Source organism: Eucalyptus grandis, chromosome 7 (assembly GCF_016545825.1).
Source record: "Eucalyptus grandis isolate ANBG69807.140 chromosome 7, ASM1654582v1, whole genome shotgun sequence".
NCBI classification, from domain to species: Eukaryota; Viridiplantae; Streptophyta; class Magnoliopsida; order Myrtales; family Myrtaceae; genus Eucalyptus; species Eucalyptus grandis.
In genome coordinates, this window is record NC_052618.1 from 33,835,879 (window position 1) to 33,857,596 (window position 21,718).

Consider the following 21,718-nt stretch of genomic DNA (forward strand, 5'->3'; position numbering starts at 1 on the left):
GGGTGGGACCAGATTCTTTACGTCAATGGACAGTGTAGGAAAATGTGTTTAGTAGATTCGGGGATAGGATATGTACAGCAATCTTGACATAGCTAACATACAGGGTTTGGAATGACATGTCTATAATAGAGATTGTCTCTAGTAGGTAGGGCATTTTGGCATAAAAGACCACAAGAAGATGCGTAATTTTGGAGCAGTCTTCATTGTCCAAATTTTTGTCCATAGTTGCCAAGGGGGTTGATAGGAAGAGGATGCGCGATGCAATACTCCACTGTTCTCGCCTGATCTGAGTTGGTTATAACCACTCTTAACAGTATATTTTCCATTAGCTCTCCCCATCCAAAGTAGTTGGTCATCTGTGTATTGCGGTCGGATCTGAATTTTAAGAATTCCTTCAATAGTCTGATCATCAAAACTGCGGCGAAGTAGGGATATATTCCGTGTCTACTGTTATGAAATAGTGAAGTCCGCCACCCTCTCAGGTTCGTCTCTAGGCGCGGGGCTGCCAATTATGCCTGTGGGAATCCATTTGTCCTCCTGAATTCTAATCTTCTATCCATCCTCAACTGACCACTGGAGTTTATTTGAGATAGAATCCCAGCTATGTAGTATGCTTTGCATCCCCAGGAGGGTCTAGTACCTTTGTCTGCATGCCAAAAACCTTTGTAATGGAAATAGAGCCCTTTAAAGAGCCTACTCCATAATGATAAGGGTTGTGGAAATAAACACCAAGCCTATTTACCCAAAAGAGCTTTATTAAAACCAATAAGATCCTAAAAACCAAGACCTCTAGTGTCTTTGCGGCTCTTGAGGGTATCCCAATTCTACTAGTGTACGTCGGATTTGCTGTTATTAGGTTGCCACCAAAATCTTGCAATTTTCTATTCTATGGATTTACAAATAGAGACTAGGATTTTAAATATAGACATGACGTACTATGTGATTGCTTGTACAACTACTTTGATTAAAATTTCCTTACCTCCTTTAGAAACTAACTTTTCTTTCCACCCTTCCAACTTAGAGTTTATTCATCCCAACATCCATGCAAACATCTCCCGTTTTGATTTCCCCCAATCTGACGGTATGCCGAGGTATTTTCTAGTCTTTGCCAACACAGGTACTCGAAATTCTCTAGCTAAATTTTCGTGAAGACTATTAGGATAAGCACTGCTGAAGAAAATCCCATATTTGTTTGGGTTCACAGCTTGTTCCGTAGCTAGACAATATTGGTTTATAATGTTTGCTAAATTCTAGCATTCAAGGAGTTTTCCTTCCATGAAAAATATGGCATCGTCTATGAAAAGAAGATGAGATAGGGTAGGACATCATCTATTTAATTTAATACCTTTGATATTGCTCATGTCCACAGCTTGGCTGATGAGTGTCGAAAGGATGTTTGCCACTAGGATGAATAGGTACGGAGAAAGAGGATCGCCTTGTCGAAGCCCCCTAGTTGGATAAAAATAAGGTAGGGGTTCGCCATCGAATTTGACGCTTAGGGAAACTGTGGTGCACTGCATCACCCATTGGACCCATGTTGCTTGGAAACCCAGCTGAAGGAGGTAGTCATTTAGAAAATCCCATTCCATTCGGTCGTAGGCTTTATGCATGTCTAGCTTCAAAATAGCCTGATAAGTTCGCTTTCGTTTCCTTATTTTAAGTTGATTTAGAACTTCTTGGACCACTAAAATATTGTTTTGGATTTGACGGCCACTAACAAAAGCACTCTGCTCCGTAGAAATTAGCTCAGGTAACCATGGTTTCAGACAATTAGCTAGGACCTTCGAAATTATTTTGTAGATAAAATTGCAAAGACTAATAGGTCAATATTGGTCCAACCTTTCAGGGTGGGATGTTTTGGGTAGCAATGAAATGAACGTCCTGTTGATCTCAATTCGCAGCAAGCCGAAGGTAAAAAATTCTTTCATTGAGAGAAAGATATCGTCTTGTAAAATATCACAATGAGATTGGTAGAATTGTCCATTCAAACCATCTAGGCCAAGTGTTTTTGTTACCCCCAATTGAAAAGTTGCTTGCTAGACTTCCTCTTGAGTGACCTCGCTTGTTAGAAAAGTATTCATGTTAGTTGTTACCATTGGTGGATATTGGGCTAATATAGGGCCATAGTCACGTTGTTCCACTGATAAGTATAGATTTTTGAAAAATCCCCCTGCGTCATATCCTGTAGTAACTTTGGTTCTCGTACCCACTATTGATGTTCATCTTGCAGCATGCTAATTCTATTACGTTGTCTCCTTTGAATAGTGGTGGCATGAAAAAACTTGGTATTCTTATCCCCCCATTGAAGCCAGTTGAGCCGAGAACGCATTGCCTAATACTACTCCTCCTGTTGCCATAACTGTTGGATTTCCTCTTTCAGACTAGTAATCCTTGCTTTATCATATTGACTGTTAGGTTTATTGGTTAGGAGTTGGAGCTGATGCTGAAGGGTGCTGATTTGACGTTGGCCATTTAAAAATTTAGAGCGACTCCAACTAGCAAGGGCTTCAAATACCACCTTTAACTTCTAAGGGAAGGTTAATACTTGATTTTGGGTAAAGCTCCATGAATCTATAATAACTGTGCGACATTCTTGGTCCTGTAGCCAAAAATGTTCAAAAATAAAAGCCCTGTGCTACCTAACCAGGAAAGATGCAGTTGTCAACAGGAGCAGGCTATGATCAGAACCAAGGGCTGGTAAAGCAAAAACTTCAGCAGCCGAAAAAGTAAGTCGCCAATCCAAAGTACATATCACTCTACCTAGTCGTTGTTTTACAAGCTCCTCTCCTTCTCCATTATTAACCCATGTAAATGCACACCCTTTACTGTCTAAATCCATAAGCAAATAGTCATTCAACAATTCTCTAAATGAATGCATGCGGTGGTTTGGCTGGCCGCTTACCTACTTTCTCTCAAGGATACATAACTTCATTGAAATCCCTAGCACAAACCCAAGGTAAAGTGTTGTAGCTGCTGATGTGCCGCAATTCTTCCCATAAGTGTTGTCTGAGTTGGTACACAGCTAGCGCATGGAGGCAAGTGAGGCGCATAAGAAATCCACTCTCCCCTTCCTTACATGTCATATCTATAAAAGCCAAGGTCTGCTGATCCACTGTTATAGACATCTACTCATTCTAGAACACTACTAGGCCTCCTGCTAGGCCAATATGATTTTCCAAAATGCTATTAGGGAACCTCAGCCGCTTATGAAGTCGGTGAAGCACAACTTGTTGGTTCTTTGTCTCCATGGACATTGGGCTTTTCTCGAGCCACCAAAGCCCTTAGTGCTTGAACTGTCAGGGGATTGCCTAAACCCTGATAGTTCCAACTGATTAGCTTCATTTGTCCGTTGGTGGCTTATTAGAGCTAGCCACTAAAGCCCAACTCTCAGGACCACATACCTGAAAGATTGAAGTCTCTAGGAGATGGGATTCATCAATTCCCTCTTTCACTTGATTACGCATGTCATACGGGTTGTAATGCTTTGATTTCTTGAGTGGACCCACTTTTGTACTCAAACGAGTGCTTGTAATTTTCTTTGATTTCGAAGAGCCTTCTAATACCTCAATTATTGCAGGGATACATTTGGTCGCAGGAAACTTGACAAGCTCAGCTTATGCACCTACTCGTCCCTCGGATTGCAGACGCCATGTGATCGGTGCTGCCATAGTGATTATTTGACCCTTAGCTAGAAGCTCTAGAATGTCTTTACCTCTGTTATTGTGTGGCTATTCTACAAGTATCATAGTCGTGGGTGGCAGATGAGTCTTTGGGACTATCTCATCTACCTCTTGGATTTGAGGTGTTGCATAAAAGGTAAGCCAAAACGGACTATGCTCCCGAACCTCTGCCCGTAGCAATTGCCCATAATACAGCTTGTCCTTTCCTTCCAGTTTCTCTTCATCAAAGGGATAGTCTTTGCAAGACATAGTGTAATATTCGAGTTTGCCACAAGAATAACAAGAGTTGGATAGGCATTCATATTGAAAATCCAACCAGATATTATTTCCTTCTAATCTAATTAGTTGTTCTGTCTTAAGAGGTTCCTGCAAGCTAATTTCTACTCTTGCTCTTCTTGCCCCAAGCGTAGTGCCTTCTTTACTGTGAACTTTAACTTCCAGAACCCTACCAACATGACGAACAGCTTTACTGATCATTTTTTCTATGCACCGTTCCAGGGGAAGACTAAAAACTTGGATCCAAAAAGCACAGGTTGAGAAGTCGTAGCAATGCAAAGGAGTATTGGGTAACCGGGGTTTGAGGATAACTAGGTGACTCGCAAAAAACCTAGGTCCATTGTCTAAAATTCTCTATTTTTCTCCTTCAGTTTTAAACTTAATGACATACAAGCCAGCTTCACATTGGGATATATCAACCCGATCAATCTGTCAAGCCCGCTTCATAGTATTCTAAAAAGCTTGAAAGTTAATTGAAGGATTTGATAGTGTTGGAGAAAACTTCATTATCTATTTTGAAGTTGATAACACGTTTCCATCAGTCTAGTCTAAAGACTTGCAGACTCTATCATCAAAGTCTGAAGACCTCTAGACTCAAGATTCAAAGTCTACCCTCACTAATAGTTTCCAGACTGACGAAGAAAAGATTTATCCAACGAAGAAGACTTATCCAAATACAAAGTCTACCCTCACTCTATCTTTAAGGATTTGGTTCGTACGGTTGAAGAATATCTCATGGCTAGAGATAGCATCCCATGATCAATTATTCTTATTGAAATCAATTTGAACAATTAGATCCATTGATTGGCGAAGTATATTTGGAAGGTTCTACTTATGGAAATCTAAATCCTGATTGTATAGGCAAGCAAGATTGGTGGGCTATCATCACATTCCTTAAATAACTCGAGATCTTCCTAATTGATTCTATCCAATGGGTAGATTAGAAGAACTCCTTTGGAAGGTGCCAACAGTTATGATGGCATGGAGGAGTATATAAGGAGGACACTCAAGTTATTCGAGTGTGTGCATGAAAGAAAAAATCCAAAGTCCGAAACTCTTAGTTCTTTGCTGTTACAATTTGTCGAGCTTAAATTGTACTCAAAAGAGAGATCAAATACTTGTGAGACCTTGAGGAAATATAGTAAAGTCTCTACACTATGGAATCAAGGACATGAGACTATAAGATCTCTTTTGGTTCTTAGTGGAATCCAGCCAATGGGTTGTCAATGCGAGAGAGTAGACATAGGCTTGGTCTAAGCCGAACCACTATAAACCTTGTGTTTTAATTCTCTTTCCCTAAACTCTTTACTTTAATTCATAGCCTCATATAATTGTTTACAGTCTTTTATATCTTCAGTCTACTGTTTTCATAAAAATGGAATTAAGTTGTTAAGTCTTGCAAAAACTTATTTAACACCTATTCACCCTCCTCTAGGTGTTCATACTAGCATTATCAATTGGTATCAGAGCTTGTGTACTCAATTACTTGAAGTGTTTTTACTTCTGAGTTAAAGATCTATGGCTAATATGTTGGCTCCGGTTTGGTTGAAGGCCAAAGTAACACCAGACCGCGTTATTTCGATAGAAAGGAATATAACATATGGAAAAACAATATGAAGGCATTCCTAAGATCGAAAAATCCTCTAGAATGGGATGTGGTAGAAAAAAGAATTATTCATAAAGCTACATCAGTTTTAGAAAGAGGAAAAGAGGTTGCAAACGCTGGCGAGATGACTCAAGAAGAAATAACCAAGAGACAAGCTCTTGATGCTAAAGCAATTTACTCCTTATATTGTGCATTATCTCTTATTGAGTATAACATAATATCTTCTTGTGAAATAGCAAAAAAATTCTGGGATAGGCTGCATATTACCTATGAAGGAACCGATCGAGTGAAGGAAACAAGGATCAATATTTTACTCGGGCAGTATGAAGCCTTCAAGATGAAGCCAAGATAATCTATCCCTGACATGTTCAGTCGTTTTACAGAAATTGTAAATGGTCTAGAGTATCAGGGACAACTAATCTCAAGACCCATGAAGGTTAACAAGTTGCTGTGTGGACTTTCCAAAGACTAGAATCACGTAAAGACCTCAATAAGGGAAACACAAAGGATCATGCCACTTTCTGTAGATGAATTGGTTGGCACACTTCAGTCCTATGAAGTGGAGCAAATCAACGAGGAAGAAGATCCTAAAGGTAAGAAATCAATTGCTTTGAGATCTAACAATGATTCTGATATTATAGATTCTGAAGATGATATGGATGATGAAGAGTTAGCTCTTATGATAAAGAGGTTCAGGGAACTGAACAAAAAGGGAAGAAGATTCAATTAGAAGAAACAAAGCACTCAAAAATTTCAAAACAAATCAACTGAGGATAATGAAGCCAATAAAGATGTGATCTATTTTGAATGCAAGAAAAAGGGACACATCGACCCAACTATCCCATGCTGAAGAAAAAGAAAGGGAAAGTTGAGAAATACAGAAGGCTCTCAAGGCAGAGACATGAAATGATATTGAATGCAAAGAAAGTGATAAAGATTATGTCAATATTTGTCTAATGGCAAAATCAAAATCAAAATCAAACTCAAATTCCGAAGTAGATACAGACTCAGACTTAGACTCAGATAGTGAAATCGAGGTAAGCAATTTAAAAATCCCTACTAAAGTCTTGAAATACATTGATGAACTGTGTCTTAGTCTCAAAACCTCTCTCGAGAGGATTTCCGAGCTAAAAATGGAGAATTCTACACTTTGAAGCAACAAGAAATTTTATGGAAAGAAAAATTTGAAAATTTAGAAAAAGTTTTGTTACTTTAAAAGAAAATGCAGACTCTCTTTCAAAATAAAATACATTTTTGAAAAATGACATTTCAAATGTTTCAAAAAGGTTTTCAATAGGATCTGAGAAATTAAAAATGATTCTTTCAGTACAAAGAGGCTACTTTAACAAATCAGGCTTGGGAGTGACCTCTGAAACTATTCCTTTAATTGATTTTCCAAAAGTGAAACAAAGAATCAAACAAAGGCCTACAAAAACTTTTTACAAAAATCATTTTCAAAAAGTCTTTGTAAAACCTGTTGGGCAAAGTGCTCTCAAATGTTCTAAGTGCAACAGCTCAGAACATTTTGAGAAAGAATGTTCTATGGTTTGGAAACTTGTTAAGAAGGAATGGGCAAAGATTGCTTATTGTACTAACTCCTCTGGACCCAAGAAAATGTGGGTACCAAAGAAAGCTTGAGTTTCTTTTTTAATTGCAGGTCATTATCAAGAAAAATGTTAAATGGTGTTTAGATAGTGGTTGTTTAAGGCATATGACTGGAGATTCAAGTTGTTTTATAAAAAATTTGCAAATAAATGGTGGAAGAATCTCTTTTGGTGGAAACAACAAATGAAGAATTGTTGGATGTGGAACTGTAAAAATTGGAAGTCTCACAATCAATAATGTCTCCTTAGTGGAAGGACTCAACTATAATTTGCTTAGCATTAGCCAATTGTGCGACACTGGATTCAAAATCAATTTTCAAGAAAGAATATGTTCAAGAACTAGTAAAAATCTTTCACAATCCTTTACTAGACGAAGATATGGGAACACCTATCTTCTGGATATAAAACCAGAAAAGCCTCAATGTCTAATTTCAATTCAAAATGAAGCAAATCTTTGGCATCAAAAGCTTGGCCATGTTAATATGAAGCAGATTGCCAAGATCTCTTCTAAGAATCTTGTTCGAGGACTGCCCAACCTAAAATTTCAAAAACCTGACCTTTGCACACCATGTGTATTGGGAAAATAGGTTAGAAGTTCTTTTAAGTCAATAAATCAGGTTTCTACTAATCGTGTTTTGCAGCTTCTACATATGGATCTCTTTTGGCCAACCAGAACAAAAAGCATAGGTGGAAAGAGATATTGTCTAGTAATCGTGGATGATTACTCACGATTCACCTGGGTTTACTTTCTGGTAAGTAAGTCTGAAACCTTTTCTTACTTTTCAAAGTTTGCTAAGAAAGTTCATAATGAAAATGGATATACTATTTCAAGCATATGGACAGATCATGGAGGTGAGTTTGAAAATCAAGACTTTGCAAAATTCTATGATGAATCAGGTTTTCAGCATGTTTTCTCCTCTCCATACACTCTAGAACATAATGGAGTTGTGGAAAGAAAGAATAGATCTTTACAAGAGATGGCAAGAACTCTTTTAATAGAAAGTAGTATTTCCTTTCATTTTTGGGCTGAAGCGGTTTCTACAGCATGTTATATTATTAACAGAGTCTTTTTAAGGCATATTCTGGAGAAAACTCCTTATGAGTTATTCAAAGGAAAGAAGCCAATTGTTTCTTACTTTCATGTATTTGGTTGCAAATGTTTTGTTTTGAAAAATGCAAATGATCGGGCGGCAAGTTTGTAGAGAAATCGAGACAAAGGAATCTTCCTTGGATACTCAACCACTAGCAAAGCCTACAGAATGTTCAACAAAAAGACTCAGTCTATGGAAGAATCTACAAATGTCAAATTCCAAGACTCCTTGCAAAATCAACTAATTCAGACTCATCCTGAAGAATTTGAACCTGCTCCAAATTCTATAAAGCCTACCTCCCCTGAAGTAGCTCGGACCTCTGAAAATTAGCGAATAGAAGTTGAAAAATCAACTGAAGTAGAAGAACAACTTCTTGCCAGACCATCAAGCAACTGGAAGCACAAATCTAGTCATCCCAAGGAACTCATCATTGGTGATATTGATGAAAGGATTCGCACCAGATCTAAAAGGCAAGAAGAGTCTAGCGCCGTGGCACTTATTTCTGAAATAAAACCCAAAAGCATAGAAGGAGCTTTAGCTGACGAAAGCTGCATTAAAGCAATGCAAGAAGAACTCAGACAGTTCAGCATTAACGATGTATGAGAGTTAACTCCTAAACCAAAAGGTAAATCCATTATTGGAGCTAAATGGGTTTTCAAGAACAAGTTGGACAAAAAAGTAAAAGTGATCAGGAACAAAGAAAGACTCGTGGCCAAAGGATATACGCAAGAAGAAGGGATAGATTATGATGAAACCTACACTCCAAAGAGCCACGTTAGAAGTAATTAGATTATTACTTGCCTTTGCCTGTTATAAAAATTTCAGGTTATTCCAAATGGACGTCAAGAGTGCATTCCTAAATGGATTTATCCAAGAAGAAGTCTATGTGGAATAACCTCCTAGATTTGAAGATCCAAAGAGACCAAACTTAGTATTCAGACTGAAAAAGGCTCTGTATTGATTAAAACAAGCATCTCGAGCTTGGTATGATAGGTTAAGTAATTTCTTAATGCAAAATGGTTTTATCAAAGGAAAAGTGGATACCACCTTGTTTATTAAAAGGGAAGGTAAAAACTTTCTACTTGTTCAAATTTATATTGATGATATTATATTTGGATCGCCTAACGAAAACCTGTGCAAGAAGTTTTCTAAGTCTATGCAAGATGAATTTAAGATGAGCATGATGGGTGAACTGTCCTTCTTTCTCGGACTACAAGTAAAATAATTGAAAGAAGGAATTTTCATTCACCAAGAAAAATATGTAAAAGAACTTGTTAAAAAGTTTCGATTGGAGAATTGCAAAAAGATTGAAATACCAATGTCTAGTTCTTCGAAGCTGGATAAAGATGAAGGAGGAAAGAAAGTTGACCAGAAACTTTACAGGAGTATTATTGGTTTATTTCTTTATCTTACTGCTTCTAGACCTAACATTTTATTTAGTGTTTACATTTGTGCTAGATTTCAATCTGATCCAAAAGAGTCTCATCTAAGTGCTACTAAACGCATCATCAAATACATTACAACTACTTTAAATTTAGGTCTGTGGTGTCCCAAAGAATGAGACTTTATCCTCTTTGGATATTCAGATTCAGATTTAGTAGGTTGCAAAGTTGATAGAAAGAGTACATCTGGTACATGTCAATTGCTAGGAAACATGACAGTATCTTGGTTTTCAAGGAAGCAAAGCACTATAACTCTTTCAATAGCAGAAGTAGAGTATGTCGCTCTTGGAAGTTGCTGTTCTCAAATTTTATGGATAAAAAAACTAAGAGACTTTGGAATCAAAGACTCTTGCACCGAGATCAAATGTGACAACACCAGTGCAATTAAACTCACAAAGAATCCAATTCTTCATTCAAGAGCAAAGCATATAGAGATTTAACATCACTTTATTAGAGATTATGTTCATAATGGAGAAGTTATGATTCAATTCATTGACTTAAAGAATCAACTAGCAGGCGTATTTACAAAGCCTCTGGAGAAAAGCCTATTTGAGTCTATTCGCACCAAACTAAACATCATATCTCTTATCCAATAAAGTCTAGATGTGCTCAAGACTCAAAGGTAAAGTCTAAAGGTGCTCAGCCACAGAAGACCAAGAGTTGTGATTGTAAGTTATTTCTATTCCAGTATTTTAAACTTGAAAAAGGTACAATTACTTAATCATTGCCAATTGATTAAAATTATTTTTCCAAGTTTTTCTTTTTCAAAAAGCCAATTATCAATTTTGAAAAGACAGTCGTTTTAAAAAAAAGGGAAGTTATTCCTTTTGAAAATGTATTTTTATTTTTCCTTTTATGATGTTTCGTTTATCTCACTTCACATGCTTTATATACTGCCGAGATTCATCTTCTTCGTTTTTACATTGAAACCCTAGAATACAAAATTCCTATTTGCTTTCACGTTCTCTCTCGATTTGTCCAAAAGTTTTCACCTTTTACGAGCGAGTCTGTGAATTTCTCCCTTGAAGCAACAATGTCTTCAAGAAAGTCTTCAAGGATTGCAAACAGGGGACCATGACATATGCCCGAGGGTCCTACGCATTTTGACTTGACCGATGAAGATGATTCTTCTCCACCACTGCGTCCGAATCAACAACAACCTTCTTAGTAACGTCAATCTTCTCCATCGACTCAACTAGACGATGAAGTTATAGAGGAAGCTAAACCTGTAAGAACGCTAACTCCCAAGGTTGCATTCAAACTTTACTCTAATTTGAAGAAAGGAGGAACACCGATGTCTTTAATCGATGAATTCTTAAGAGATAAAGGATACAAGAATGAAACTATGTTCTTGTGGGAGTTGGAAAAGTTAGGAGTTGTAGAGAAAGTAACGGCTGAAAGAACTTTTGCGAATTTCCTGAGTGACCCATTCTATGGCACTGCAAATCAACCACAAGTTCTGGATGATGATGAACAGATGTTTACTCACTTTCAGCCTAGAATAGGTGTTGCTGCAAAAGTTGTTAGTGATGGCTCAAGTCTTTTCAGATCGCAGAATCACAAGAGGGTTTATTCGAACCTTATGAAGAGAGGGGTTATGAACCCTAGGAGTGTTGACTTTGATTTCCTTAATTTAATAAAAGTCAATCTACAAGAGAAGCTTGCTTTACTGCAATTGGAACGGTTCTGTTCTGAATCTACTGCTGCTTATCCAGAACTCATTGCATACTTTTACTCGAACTTATCTTTCTTGAATGCAAACGGTTTTTCTTTCACAGTGAAGGACAAGGAATTTTTGGTGGATACGGATACGTTGGCTGACATAATTTGGGTGGAAAGAACGAGTTTCCAACCTATTAGCGTGTCTATTGCTCATGCTACTCTATCATTGGTGAAAGATAGAGATATTGAAGGTAAGATTTCCTACTCAAGGATGAGTGCTTCTAACATCTTGCTGCACCAGATTATGATCAACTGCATTCATCCCAAGTCGACATCCAAGACTGATGTCTCTCGATCCGAAGCGAAATTGATATGTGCCATCAACACTGGATTCAAATTCTCTCTACCTTATACCATCTTGTTTCACATGTACCGAACAGTGGTGAAAGATAAGAGACAACTCCCTTATTCTGCTCTTATCACATGTCTCTTCAAACACTTTAAAATTCACATTCCTGCACCATTATGTTTGACATCCATCTCTCCAATGGTGATTGGTTTTAAAATGGTTATAAAGATGCGTTTGAAAGAGCTAAACAAGATGTTGGAACGTATGAAGGAGAAGTCTCCCGTCAAAGCAAAACAAGACTCTGTTGTAGCAAAGAGGAAAGGCAAGGAGCCCATGGTTGCTCCAGTAAAGAAGAAAAGAACACTCATCTTGCAAGATGAAGAAGATGAAGATGAAATTACTCTTTCAGCCTTAAGAAATTTAAAGAGTTTTGGCAGCTTTCATGAGACAAGAGAAGAGCTAGAAGAAGGAGGAAAAGAGAGAGAAGACATAGAGAAGGAAGATGAAGAAAAGAGGAGAACAGAGGAAGAAAGAATAGAAGAGGAAGAAGAAGATGAAGAAGAAAAGGAAGAAGAAGAGAGAGAAGGAGAAAACGATCAGGGTTAAGAAGACTCTTTCAAGCCAACTCTGGCTGTCTCCCTGTCTAGTGATGCTGAGATGGCAGGAGCTGGAACTGCTGACGCTCATCACTCTGAAGCTGAAGTTGATCAAGAAGAAATCTTACCTACTCCACCTGAAGGCAACAAAACAGGGGGAGCTATTGGACCAAAAGGTATTTCTTCACCTATATTTGCTAGTGATGTAAGTCGTTCTGCAGCAAATCCAGAGGATGTATATGCCTCGCATTACCCAGAAGACAATCATGGTGGACAATCTGCCAAAGCTCCATCCATTCTCAAAATCCTTGAAATTGACTCAGCTAATCCTAGTTCTGCAACAGCTCAAACAACAGACTTTTCGAGACTGCTGGAAATTCTATTTGACGTAAGGGAAACAACAATATGCTATGGGATTTGAGATGCAGGATCTCAAGAATGCTTTTAAGGCCACTTCAGTGTCTTTGCACAACTAGTTGAACACCCTAAAGAATCAAGTGTGGACTACAGTGCAGGGTGAAGATTTTCAGTCACTGAAGCATAGTTTTGAAAGGCTTGAGAAGACAGTGCATTCTATGGGAGAATTTGAGCTTGTTCGCCTTCCCAAACAACCTTGATTCTCTCTATTTTCAACCAACTCTTTTTCATTTATTCTCCACTTTTTGCTGTTGACAAAAAGGGGGAGAGGTTTTATGCAGATTTAATGACTTTTTGTTTTAACTATTTGGACTTATTTTTTGGCTTGGTTGTGACTTGGACGGGTTTGGACTGATGATGCTTGCAAGTAACTTAAGCTATGTCATTGATTATGGTAATGATAGTTTTTTCTACAGGACTAACATGTTTTCTGTGGTGGCAGAATCGCTAATATCCTTATCCTAATCTCTAATTATCTTTTAAGAATCTTTGTTTGCTTAAGTGTTGTTTTGCAAGGCAAAATGTCCAAATCTGCGGGAAAATTTTGTTATCATAAAAAAGGGATAGATTGTTGGAGAAAACTTCCTTATCTATTTTGAAGTTGACAAAACGTTTCCATCAGTCTAGTCTGAAGACTTGTAGATTTTATCGTCAAAGTTTGAAGACCTCTAGACTCAAGATTCAAAGTCTACCCTCACTGATAGTTTCCAGACCGACAAAGAAAAGATTTATCCAATGAAAAAGACTTATCCAGATACAAGTATATTTTTAAGGATTTGGTTCGTAGGGTTGAAGAATATCTCATGGCTGGATATAGCATCTCGTGATCAATTATTCTTATTGAAATCAATTTGAACAATTAGATCCGTTGATTGGTGAAGTATACTTGGAATGTTTTACTTATGGAAACCTAGATCCTGATTGTATGGATGAGCAAGATTGGTGGGCTATCATCACATTCCTTAAACAACTCGAAATCTTCCTAATTGATTCTATCCAACGGGTAGATTGAAAGAACTCCTTTGGAAAGTGCCAATAGTTATGATGGCATGGAGAAGTATATAAGGAGGACGCTCAAGTTATTCGAGTGTGTACGTGAAAGAAAAATTCCAAAGTCTAAAACTCTTAGTTATTTGCTGTTACAATTTGTCGAGCTTAAACTGTACTCAAAAGAGAGATCAAATACTTGTGAGACCTTGAGGAAGTGTAGTATAGTCTCTATACTATGGAATCAAGGACGTGAGACTGTAAAATCTCTTCTGGTTCTTAGTAGAATCCAGCTAGTGAGCTGTTAGTGCAAGAAAGTGGATGTAGGCTTGGTCTAAGCTGAACCACTATAAATCTTGTGTTTTAATTCTCTTTCCCTAAACTCTTTACTTTAATTCATAGCCTTATATAATTGTTTACGGTCTTTTATATCTTCAGTCTGGCAAAAACTTCTTTAACACCTATTCATCCCACCCCCCCTCCTCTAGGTGTTCATACTAGTGTTACCAAATAGAAGCTTACCAACCAGAATCAGCTTGCACTCTTCTAATTTTTCGGCAGGTGTCGCATCATTCCATATTTCAACTCTCTATTCTGACCAAAGGCGGCCCAATCGGGTGTACAATGCAACGAGGTGAGCATCTTCTTCATGGTCCATCCGAGAGTGAGGAGCACCTGAATTGGAAGGGACCTCGTCCTGTCCGAGATTTGCCATGGACGAAACAGCATCAAGACTGACTAAGCTGCCCAGAGGAAATTCCAAAACACAATCTAGGTGAGCCGAATTTCTGTCGGTGCAACCCAATTAAGATAAAATAGAGAATCGCCAGTATAACAGATGTTGAAAACTGATGGAGGCAAACATGCGAGGAACGGGTGGATTGCTGAACAAACTCAAAGCAAACGACTATGAGGCGGATTTGTTAAGAGGCGGTGTTAGGGATTGGACGAAATTGATGGATCCATGGGTAATTTCGGACAGCACGAACGGAAAGAGATGAATTTGAGATGATGGGAAGCAAGATGAGTCTTCGGATACAGCAAGGTGAGCGAAAGATGGGATTAGGGTTCGGGTAAAAGGAAAACTACCATGAAGGTAGAAAGAAAACTCGACAGAACGAGAGGTATGGGCGCTGCAATGATTGAACAGTCCAAATTCAGAAGCACTTTTAGTTTATTGGCCGAAAAACAAGGCAAAACAGAGCGGCTCCTCTGTTGATATTAACGCAAATGGACGAATTAAAACGATGCAAGACGTTTGGTCGGACTCGCTGGAGCACTTGCGATGGCTACTGAACATCGAGACTCCCTCAAGGACGCAAGACTAAATTTGAGTCGAGAGACGCGCGGAAACGCCTAGGATTGACATGGTCAAAGACGTACCTCAGAATAAGTTGGCAATGAGCCAAATTTCTTTTTCCTTTGAATGAATGTCCTTTATATCATTCATTTAAGTGTCATAACTTTTTTTAATCACTTGAATGTCGAATAACTTTTCAAATGATTATTTGAATGTCATTTAAAAAAAAAATGCTTACCACAAACACTATGTCATGTCAAATTTCCGACACTGGGTGAATGTTGTTAAAAAAAATTAGCATTTAAATGATCGATTGAAAGCTATGACAATTAAGTGTTTTTTTAGATTTATGACATTCAAGTGATTAAAAAAAGTTATGACCCTCAAACAAGTGTCATATAAGATTTATGACAGTTATGATATTTTTATCCTCTCTGAACTTATTTCTAATTGGATATTTCAGGCTGGGTAACAGACACTCCTTTTCTGTAGTTCGCATCTCAACTCCTCATGGTAATTCATTTTCTTCATTATTTTCTAACATCAAGTAAAGATCCCTATCTCAACAATCATTGCACTCGGAGGAAACCCACGAGAAAATATAATATCATGTGAGTTTCACACTCCACGTGAGCCATGTGGAAAGCCACACAAAATTTGACACTTGTCGTCTGCGTGCAATCCGAGCCCCACGAGAAGAAATTGAAAATTTTGTGCTCCCATCTCCTCTGTCTCTCTCTTCCAAAAACCTTGGCCCACGTCTCCAAATGCTCTTAACTCTCTCTCTCCCTCCCTCCCTCTCTCTCTCTCCCCGTGTTATCCATTCCATTATAGAGAGGATTAAAAAATGGTTTTGTGCTTTCTCTCTCGTCATCGCACCTCTCTTCCAGCGAACTGCGACGACGATGCCAACACCTCCACCTCCATCTCCACCATCATCTCCCCGAGCTCCACTGTTGTGTTTTTGCCTCCCTCTCTTCACCTCTACTCCATTCTCTCTCTTTCCTCTACAGAGCATCCCTACTTGCTGACACCAACGACCCCTTGCTCGCATTTTGCCTTCCTCTTCGCTAGCAGAGGTTGCTCTGCTCTCTCTCTCCCTCCTTTGCGAAGTTCTCCCTCCTCCTGCACACGAAAGCCGCCGATGCCATCGCCTCCTCGCGCCCTGCTGTCACCTATCGCAGCCCCATTGACAGCCCCTATACGTCCCCTACGTCCAAAGGTTAAATTATTTTTATTTTTATTTTTGGTATCTACTTAGTAGAGTTCAGTGCGATGTCAATGTGATGTTAGTGACCGTGATAGGTTCCCGCCGTTACCTCCCGTATCCTAGTCTATGCCATCGCCTCCTAAAGCCCCTCCAGTCAAACTCTGAAGAGCCAAGCAGAAGAGGTAAATTTTCGTTCCCCGTAGTCTTAGATGGCCTTATTCGTCTGTTGATTTCTGTAAAGCAAGGCCTCCGGACTAGCATGGTTTTATTAACTTGCCCTTATTGATGCAAGTGAACACCATCAACTGCAAGCTCCAAAATGCTAACATGGACTGGAGTATTTTTATTTCTTCAAGGTATTGTTGTTGAATGAGAGAATAGGCCATGTTCTCCTAGTAGATGGCCAAGTTGGCCCATGAGTGTATTAACCCCTTAAGATTATAATATATGTGCACTTCGGGATGTGTATTGGCAATAGCTTCAAAAAATGCATGTGCCCAGTCACTCATGTCCCCCCGGTTCAATATATCATATTCATAGCCAACCATTTGAAATTGCCAATAAGTATAACTCTACATTGTGTATACAACATGTTGGAGAAAACTTCTTTATCTGTTTTGAAGTTGACAAAACATTTTCTTTAGTCTCGTCTAAAGACTTCCAGACTCTACCATCAAAGTCTGAAGACCGCCAGATTCAAGATTTAAAGTCTGCCCTCATTGACAGTTTCTAGACTGATGAAGAAGACTTATCCAGATGCGAGCATATTTTTAAGGATTTGATTCGTGCAGCTAAAGAAGTTCTCACGGTTGGAGATGGCATCTCAAGATCTACTATTCATTTTGAAATTAATTCGAGTAATTTAAATACGTTGATTGGTGAACTATACTTGAAAAGTTCTACTTATGGAAACCTAGATCCTGATTATATGGGCGAGCAGGATTGGTGGACTATCTTCATATTCCTTAAATAACTCGAGATCTCCCTAATTGATTCTGTCCAACGAGTAGATTGGAAGAACTCATTTGGAAGGTGCCAATGGTTATGAAGGCATAGAGGAGTTTATAAAGGAAGACGCTCTAGTTATTCGAAGTTGTGTGAAATAGATAAATTCTAAAGTCTGAAACTCCTTGTACTTTGCTTACTCAATTGTTGAGCTTAAATTCGTACTCAAAAGAGAGATTAGATACTGGTGAGACCTTGAGGAAGTGTAGCAGAATCTCTACACTGTGGAATCAAGGACATGAGATTGTAACACATCTTTTGATTCATTAGTGAAATCCAGCCGGTGGACTGTCAGTGCGGGAGAATGGATGTAGGCTTGGTTTAAGCCGAACCACTATAAACCTTGTATTCTTATTCTCTTCCCCGAACTCTTTTATTTTGTTCGTAACTCTATTTAATTGTTAGAGTCTGATAGAGTCTGATTTCCTCTACAAAGTCTGTTGTCAACCAAACTCATGTTAAAAGTAAAGTTTTACACTATATTTTGCAAAATTTGTTTTCACACCTATTGACCCCCCTCTAAGTGTTCGTACTAGCACTGTCACAACAGACTACATATATCACCCATAGAGAGGTGTTTTTTTTTTTTGGGGGGGGGGCGGCGGGCGGTGGAGATTATATTAGATGGTTGCTGATTGCTGGTGCTTCCTACGAATCTTTCAGCTTTTCTTCTTGCAGGCGTCTATGATGTGCCTATGGAAGTTGTCAACTCACTTATCTAGTCCTATTTAAGTGCACTTTCAACTGAAAAAGTTTGAGTTGCCTTCCGTCAGGTATGAGGTTTAATGATATGGTAATCTGCTTGCAATTCTCAGCATGATGTGGATGTGGAAGAGACTCAGGAGCCCTTTCCAGGAAGTTCTGTAGAAAGCCCTCATACAGAATTGGAAGGTCCGGTTACCCCAAGATCAGGATTGAGAAGGAGATTTAGGTAAGTGAATCTACTACAGTGATGATGTATTTGTTTTATTGCCTGAAGTTATCTACATGAGCTATTACCAATTCGTCATTTTAATTCATCACTTAGATTTTAACGGGCCGACCTCAAGTCTCGATCGCTTAATGAATTTGATACATCAGGACCTGTCAAACTTGATGCTGCAGCACAAGCACCCATTGAAAAGCACAGGTAGGTTTTATCGTTCTTGTTTTTCAATAATGAAAAATAGTCATGATCGTGTTATTACAAGACAACTTTATAGTTTGGGGATTTTTCCATACCCAGAGATATTGAATAGTTCATGCATTGCTTCTTGTCCTGTTGATAAAATGGTTTTGTCCTGAACACCTGATTATGGGGGCACTGTGAGAACTTAGAGAGCCGGACCATACTAGTGACGAAAAACCTTCGTCATGATATGTCGACGTCATGAGAAGAAAAAAAAAAAAAAACGCAAGATTATATATAGGCTGGAACGGGAAGGATCTAAGAATCTGGTCAGGTATGAAGATATGTTGAAATGATACATACTGAACGACATCATAACAGAAAAGAGTAAAATTTCTGGACTCTGGTGTCAAGTAAGGTTGAAGAAGATATGCTGTGAGACTAGCATATGGCTCTAAGGTTGAATCAGTTTAAACTTTCTTGGGCTTAAAAGTAGAGTGTGATTTAGTTGGCGAGTTACAATCCCCTCCCCGAGTGTGTCTAGGCTTCTTTTTCCTTCAAGCTCGTTTTCCCATCGTCCACATTGAACCTTCAGCTTACTTTGTGGCTGCTGCTTGAAAAATTTGACCAATACTTCGGTGTTATGATTGTCCTTCTCTAAGAATTATACACAGATATTGTGATTGTACCTTTTCCTTTTCAACAGAAAGCTTCAAGAGGCTCTGACGGATGAAATGGTGGGTTTGGCATGGCAACTGAAAGAGAGTAGCCTCGTGATGAGTCAGTCCCTGCAAAATACAGAAAAAGTAGATCTTGGTACTATGTTAGGTGTCCTTTAATTTTTCTTTATCTTGATTCCTTTCGTAATGGCAATTCTGGGATGTAACGTGAGCGATCTGCTTCAATCTTGCAAGTCTGCTGCAAACAGCTGCTTTAATCAAGACATTTCCCTGGGCAGTGGCTTTTCCACTGAACAGAACAATTTACTTAAGTCTGACAAGGTCCTTATGGGTTCATTGCAGATACTTGATTCAACAGAGAAAGCTGTTGAGGACAGCTTGGCAAGCACAAATCAGGTTAATGTACGAGCATCAGAGATATACTCAGAGAGCTCTAGGACTACATGCTTTACTTGGCTTCTGATCTTCGCGATGACATGTATCTTTATTATGGTTGTGCTTTTGATTTGTGTCACTTAAGACAATCCTATTTCAAGTTTTGTCAGTTGAGTTGTAGTACTTTGCATCCTGATATTTTGTTGAAAACGTGAGAGTGTAAATATGTAGCTTAACACTCTGCTAACTAAATTGTGATTGAGCTTTTGTAAGGTTCTCTAGACTGAGTTAACAGTGCTTACGATGCCTGCATTTCTGATGCAATCAAGAGATAATGATGGACAGACCACTTTGTTATATTCAAAAGAGTCTCCGTCAGCGTAGTCTAGTGTGGCAATTATTTCTTCAGTTTTTAGATCTTGACTGCGATAATTTGTTTCACTTGGCATCAAATCCAGCTAGCTATGCACAGGGAAAGTAACTTCCAAACAGAAAAACCGCATGCTAGACCTAACGAGTTGCAAGAAGCACTAAGAGAGTTGTGCAGGGTGGGAATGTCCTAGCAGAAGTAAATGCTGTCTGGACATAAGCAACCTGTGCTCATACAAAAGAACACCGACAGAAATGTTAGGTAACGATTGAGTTCTAGGGAATCAATTCACTTCAGACAAGTAGTGTTCTCTTTGATCGTAACTATTCGTGATGAATGACCGTGAAAAATGGCCCTGGTGCTGATCTTGCAACAACCAAAAAGAGAGACTAACAAAATCATTAATATGGGCACCATGATCATGGTTCAGCCAAGAGCATTATAACTAAGACAAAATTCATGTGCTCATTCATTTCTAGGTACAACAATAAAGTAGAAAGACCAAAGATCCAACAGAGTATATAGGACTCTCCACACATTCCATAACTGTAGTATCACGTCTAGCCACAACAACAACTGAGGATGCTTTGTGAACTTACATTCTTCGTTCAAGCATCAGTCATCTATCTGAGGCTCACCTCCGCCGCTCCCTCGAAGGTCGACGAGAAATCCAGCTCACGGGTGTCGATTTTTGCCTCAATAGCACAACTTGAGCCATTTCAGGCCTTTCGATCCCTCCAACCCTTCCGTGAGCGGAAGCTGAGGAAACGTCATTTCTCCTATGCAAATTCTTCATCATCTTTCACCACCGGCAAATAGACTAAGAAAAGAGATAAGAAAAAGAATCACACACATCGATAGCAGTAGCAGAAATTGAGGAAACTAAACGAAGCACGCGCCACCCAACAGATATAAAAAGGACAAGGCGTCGGGCCAAGAGAAAGACGGGGAACTCACGGAAGGGTTGGAGGGATCGAAAGGCCTGAAATGGCTCAAGTTGTGCTATTGAGGCAAAAATTGACACCCGTGAGCTGGATTTTCACTGCGTTAGGCTGAAGCTCATCGACCTTTGAGGGAGTGGCGGAGGCGGGTGGTAGAGGTGACTCGGAGGCGAGCCACAGCAGCGAGTGGCGGAGGCGAGTTGCGGAGGTGAGTGGGGGAGGCGAGCGGCGGAGGTGGGTGATAAAGCTCGTTGACCTTCGAGGGAGCAGCGGAGGCGAGCCTCAGAGGTGGGCAGTGGAGGCAACTCGGAGGCGAGTCGTGGTGGCAAGTGGCAGAGGCGACTTGGAGGCGAGCTGCGAAGGTGAGCGGCGGAGGTGGGTGACGAAGCTCATTGACCTTCGAGGGAGCAGTAGAGGCGAGCCTCAGAGGTGGGCGGCGGAGGCGAGCCGCAGCAGCAAGTGGCAGAGGCGAGTGGTGGAGGTGGCTTAGAGGCGAGTGGCTAAGGTGGGTGACGAAGGGCAACTGTCATTAAGGAAATTCTATGTTTTTTAGGTTTTGAAAATGGGTCGAAAATGGGTCAAAATGTGTGACCCATTTTCAACCCATATGAATTGAACTTAAAACACTTTGACCCATTTTAGCTGGGTCATTACATCTTCATAACCCATATACGACCCATTAGTGAAAAATATGGGTCCAAAAATGGGTCCATGACCCATTTTGCCACTTCTACTCAGGGTTTTTAGTAGTAGAGATTGTTTGATTAGGGTTGGGTTCTGCAGTTTTGTGGCTTAAATGGGGCACAATCACAACTTTGTTCCGGCTGAATGAGTTCTTGGCTTATATCTTATTCTTCTAGTTGATTTTAGTTGGGTCTAGGGTTCGGACTGGTTGGGACAGCAATGCTTGTTCTTAGGGAAGTGTCTTTATAAAATTTTGACACATTGAGTTCCTCAATTTTTGTTATTGATGCATGCGATTCTTTCCTTGTCTCTGTTCTTAGTCTATTTCACAATCA

The 21,718-nt window shown here is 39.3% G+C and overlaps 1 long non-coding RNA gene across 1 annotated transcript; it reads right to left on the reverse strand.

Moving 5' to 3' along the window:
- Nucleotides 1-18,643: 18,643 nt before the first annotated feature.
- Nucleotides 18,644-21,200, reverse strand: LOC120296374. The gene is made up of 3 exons (XR_005553319.1): nucleotides 20,358-21,200; nucleotides 19,023-19,121; nucleotides 18,644-18,943 (listed from the first exon to the last, which is right to left on the reverse strand). It is a non-coding gene; the product is annotated as an uncharacterized LOC120296374 (long non-coding RNA).
- Between the last annotated feature and the right edge of the window lie 518 nt (nucleotides 21,201-21,718).